The sequence below is a fragment of the Octopus bimaculoides genome, chromosome 18, assembly GCF_046866305.1.
Source record: "Octopus bimaculoides isolate indiv1 chromosome 18, ASM4686630v1, whole genome shotgun sequence".
NCBI lineage: Eukaryota > Metazoa > Mollusca > Cephalopoda > Octopoda > Octopodidae > Octopus > Octopus bimaculoides.
Window position 1 is genome coordinate 44,827,743 of NC_142945.1, and position 5,000 is coordinate 44,832,742.

The 5,000-nt window shown below is 35.0% G+C and overlaps 1 long non-coding RNA gene across 1 annotated transcript in view; it reads left to right on the top strand.

Moving 5' to 3' along the window:
- LOC149132055 (uncharacterized) overlaps nt 1-5,000 on the top strand; it is a 547,197-nt gene that overhangs the window by 336,481 nt on the left and 205,716 nt on the right. The gene's annotated exons all lie outside the window — the stretch shown is intronic.

The following is a 5,000-nucleotide window of genomic DNA, read 5'->3' on the forward strand; positions in this document are numbered from 1 at the left end:
GGATCCAGTCTGATTTTGCATGGTTTTCTATGGTCAGATGCCCTTCCTAACGCCAACCACTCTGAGAGTGTAATGGGTGCTTTGACGTGCCACTAGCATGGGTGCCACTTCATTGACACCGGTGTCCACTACGACTGCAATTTTGTTCAGCTTGAAGGGTCTTCTTCTCAAGCATGATATTATGCCAAAGGTCTTAGTCATTGCCTCCATGAGGCCCAACACTCGAAAAGAGCTTGACCACCTTACCTCCGTGAGGCCTGTTCAAGAGGATTTCAGCCACACTCAAAAGGAACTCATACATTTCTTCACAACCACTACAGCTCCTGCTATCTGAGGTGTCACCTGGACACCTCTTCACCACCGTCTATCTCCTTAAACCTTTAGCATTTAAACTGGCCATTTCCAGCCAAAATATTCTACCTGTTTTATGCTCAAACTGGCCAGATCCAGCCTCTTACATCTACCCTACAATGTCATTCTAAAAATAAACAATCATGGCATTGAAATCTCAAAGCTATGAGAGAAGGCATGATTAATTCAAAACAATGTGAATACATCAGCATTACATTTGACAGAGTAATCTGAATGCTAAAGAATTAAAGATACCTCTAATTCATCCTTACACTTTCCTTCCTAAATGTGGGTAGCGATTTAGTTCCTCTACAACAAGAACCTTCTCTCCTCCGACCTCTTTCTTCATACTTTAGCATCCATCTAACATACAGAGGCAGCATCCTCTTACTTTGGGTTTGTTGACTTGTGAGGTACATAATGAATTCAATAGTGCTAGTGGCACGCAAAAACCTCAATCAGTACATGGTGTAAAGTGGTTGGCATTAGGAAGGGAATCCAGCCATAGAGACCATTACAAAGCAGACTCTTGAGTCCTTAATTTATTGAATGACCTTGAAGTGGACAATGTCTAACAATTCACACTTTCCTACTGCCAAACCTTATTAATACTGTGATCATAATCTATATTCTATATATATACATACAAACATATATATATATATATATACATATATATAGTGAGGCTTTACAAAAAAACAAAAGATGAAGGTGGGTGTGTAAACAACAAACAAATGTATTAGTTTAATGCTCGGGAAGTGAGAAAGTCTTTTGTGTTTCGAGCTTATGCTCTTCGACAGAAAGGAACACAGAAATAAACAGGGAGAGAAAATAGAAAAGGTTTAGTGGCAAACGATCCATCATGGGGAATAGTGATCTATATCTATCTATCTATCTATCTGTCTATCTATATGTATGTATATGTGTGTACATTATTTATGCACTTATACATAATTACAAAGATAGGTAGATAGCTACATATATGTGTGTGTGTACACAGACAGACAAACAGGTAGATAGACAGACAGATTGTGTAAGTGTCTCTGTTTTATCTTAGACACAAATTTTGTTTCAGAATAATCATAGTAGTATAGCATCACTCAATCCTATGTGACAGTTGTTAATACAAAATAAGATATTACAGATTGGTGAAACCTGTTCAACTGCCAGATAGAAACATCCAGAAAATACTAATACAGAACTCTATTAAATTAGAAGCATGCATGCGCTCCCCCCCCCCACACACACACAGACACACACACATGCAAAACACAGGAAGATTGAAGGTTGATTCTTTGATCATTGAAAATCAACACAACAGGCGAAGCTTTATGATTCTAACAGCCACCCACACAACATTTTCTCATCTATTGTTCATGTAGAAATTAATGTGAGACAGTTCTAGACAGAACTAATGGATGATATACATTCAGGCAAGTGAAACACACAAAAACATACCTATGAATGTGGAGACTAAGTCTTGATAATGAGTACAAGGCTGAGGATGTTTTTGGAAAATTTTTACATGACTTTTATTATAGTTGGATAAAAATTAGAATTTATAAACTTCAATAGTTTTATAGAAGTTTAAAATTAACAAAGATTTGTTTTAACTCTAAACACACAAGAAATATCAGATGGTATATGCACATACATACATACATACATATGAATATCTATGCATATATATATATATATATATATATATATGTATGTACATATTCTTATATATATATATATATATATATATATGTTTGTGTGTATATATGTGTATATATGTATATATATATATATATATATATATATATATACACCTACTTATATACACATATACATCCAATCATAGACACACAGTGATTGCAATATTTTAATTTGTCTCAAACAAATAAAATAAATATTTTATATGAAAATACTTAACTGAAACAAATCTTTCAAATTAGTGTCCGTTATTACATTACTTTCAGCTTTCAATTAAGTACCCACCATCTTGTACTTTACACATGATGTTCTAAAATATTAACCATACTTTCAGACAGTAACTTCAATAAATTCATTGCTTTCTTCAATTATCACCTTTTTTTTTGTTTTTTAAACCAAATGTGTTGTCTGGCTCATTTTCACAGCATCTGTTATATAATTTAATAACAGCTGTTGTTAGGTCGTGTTACACTGTTTGTTATACAGCTCTTTTTGCAGCACCTATTGTATAAAATTTTTGAAGCATCTGTTGTCTGCTGTTTTTTGTTTTTTTGTTTTTATATAACCAACATTATGAAGAAGTGTTGCAGCACTTAATTGTGCAATCTCTGTATCAAGGGATATTATTTGAAGTGGTTTGATACCTCAATGCATTGTCACTTTGTGGTCTCTTTCTTAAGGAATTTCGATGACTTGAAGTGAAGATTCGCCAGCCAAATAGCTTTAATGAAGACACATTTTTATTATTCCAAATGGTTCAGTCAGACTTGTTAAGACACTTAAAAAGAAAGGATTGCTCAGAAAACTATGGGTGTTCTTGTAAGTCCACATTATTTTTGTGGTTCTCAATGACTATTACAATAATACCATTTGAACAATCCACATCTTTGTGTTAAATCCTAGTTTATGTGGAATACGGTAGTGATACATCATACTATGCTTCTCTAACAAATTCCCACACTGGATATATTTGGATTAGCAAATAGGTTGATTTATCTAGCTAGATGTCACTAGCAACATATCCTGCTAGAAATAACAGCTGAATCTCTCTTCAATCACACGCTGATGTCTTAGAAAGGAATAACTTCAGAATAATGTAATTTGAAATACATTATGTCTAAACAATTAATGTGATGTTCATGGCTGGAATGTCTCAGACCATAGGGCTGCTTGGTCATGACTCACCTGTGCTGAAACAAATACAAATAAAAAAGAAAATTTAGTTTTCTTTTTTAGGAGTGGCTGGGTGGTAAGTAGACTGCTCACCAACCACCCCACCGTGTGACACCTTGAGTAAGTGTCTTCTACTATAGCCTCAGGCCAACCAAAGCCTTGTGAGTGGATTTGGTAGACGGAAACTGAAAGAAGCCCATTGTATATATTTGTGTGTCTGTGTTTGTCTCCTCATCATTGCTTGACAACTGATGTTGGTATGTTTAAGTTCCTGTAATCTAGCAGTTCGGCAAAAAGTCACCAATAGAAAAAGTAATAGGCTTACAAAGAATAAGTCTTCGAGTCTGTTTGACTGAAGGTGGTCCTCCAGCATGGCCGTAGTCAAATGACTGAAACAAATAAAAGAATAAAAGAATGTATTTTATTTTGTCAATGATGTTAATATTCGTAAAATATTCATGAGTAGCACTTTATATTTAAAATGCTAAAACACAGAGAGAGAAAGAGAGAGAGAGAGAGAGTGAGAGACAGACAGGCAGACAGAGAGAGTGAATGAGAGAAAAAAGAGAGAGAGAGAGAGAGACAAAAATAAAAAAAAGAAAGAGAGTAGCACTTTGTTTTAAAAGCTAAAGTAGTCATTGGTTTTTAACCATAAAATTAACAGGGGAAGAAAAAGAAAAAAGATAACAGAAGAAAAAGTTAAAGACTGAAAGAAAGCAAGACCCTCCCCTTCTCTTTCTCCTTGTCCTCCTCACCCTCCTTTAAACAGTTTGGTGTTATAGTGAAAAGTGAAAGCTGATTAGTATTGTGGAACCAATCTGAATGTTGAATCTGGCTGATTCTGTTGTCACATCAAAGAGGACATTCTAAAATAGTATATTGTGGTCCTGTCATTTCCTATCATTTCGCCATAATACACATTTTACACTCAAATATACACAGCCAACACTTGATTTTCCTTAAAGACATCTTCAATTAGAAAGCTTTCTTTTGTTTAAGTTTTTTGGGGTTTTTTTTACATGTTTTTCCTTTTATTTTTCATGTTAAATCACCACTTCTCTCTTCCTTGTCTTTTCTTTCTTAACTCTGCCTACCTACCTGTCCACCTACCTACCTCTCCACACACCCACTAATCTGATTATGTTAAGTAAAGCACAGAATCACTTGTACTTTCTACGACATAACTCACTGCTAAAACACTAAGAGAAGCTTCAGAATTGTCGGAGCAACGGCAAAAATATTTACCTTGGAGAATTTCTTCTGGCTTTTTACATCCTGTGTTCAAGTATTCCCTTGTGGACCTTGTTAAAATTAAGCTTCAGTCAAGTATTGGGGGTCGATGGTGTTGCCTACTCCCATTCCCTTCAAAATAGCTTGCCTCATGTTTAAAGTAGAAACCACTAATACTGTTGTTGTTGTTGTTGTTACTGCTGTTTCCAACATTGCTACATTAAAAGCACCCAGCACATATTATTGTAATGTGGTTGGTGTTAGTAATGGCATCCAGCTGTAGAAACCAAGCCAAATCAGGCTGGAACCTATACAGCTCTCTGGCTTGTCAGCTCTGGTCAAATCGTCCAACCCATGCCAGCATGGAAAACAGACCTTTAAAAGATGATGATGAATAGTTTTATTGTTATTATCATACCATAAACACAGTTTTGTGCTATTTTGCATTCATTTTCTCTTAGTGCAGGGAGTCTACACAATATAGCATATAAATATTAAGAGCCTAGTAATACTACTTTCTGCATGTGATGTATATCTGTAAGTCCTCA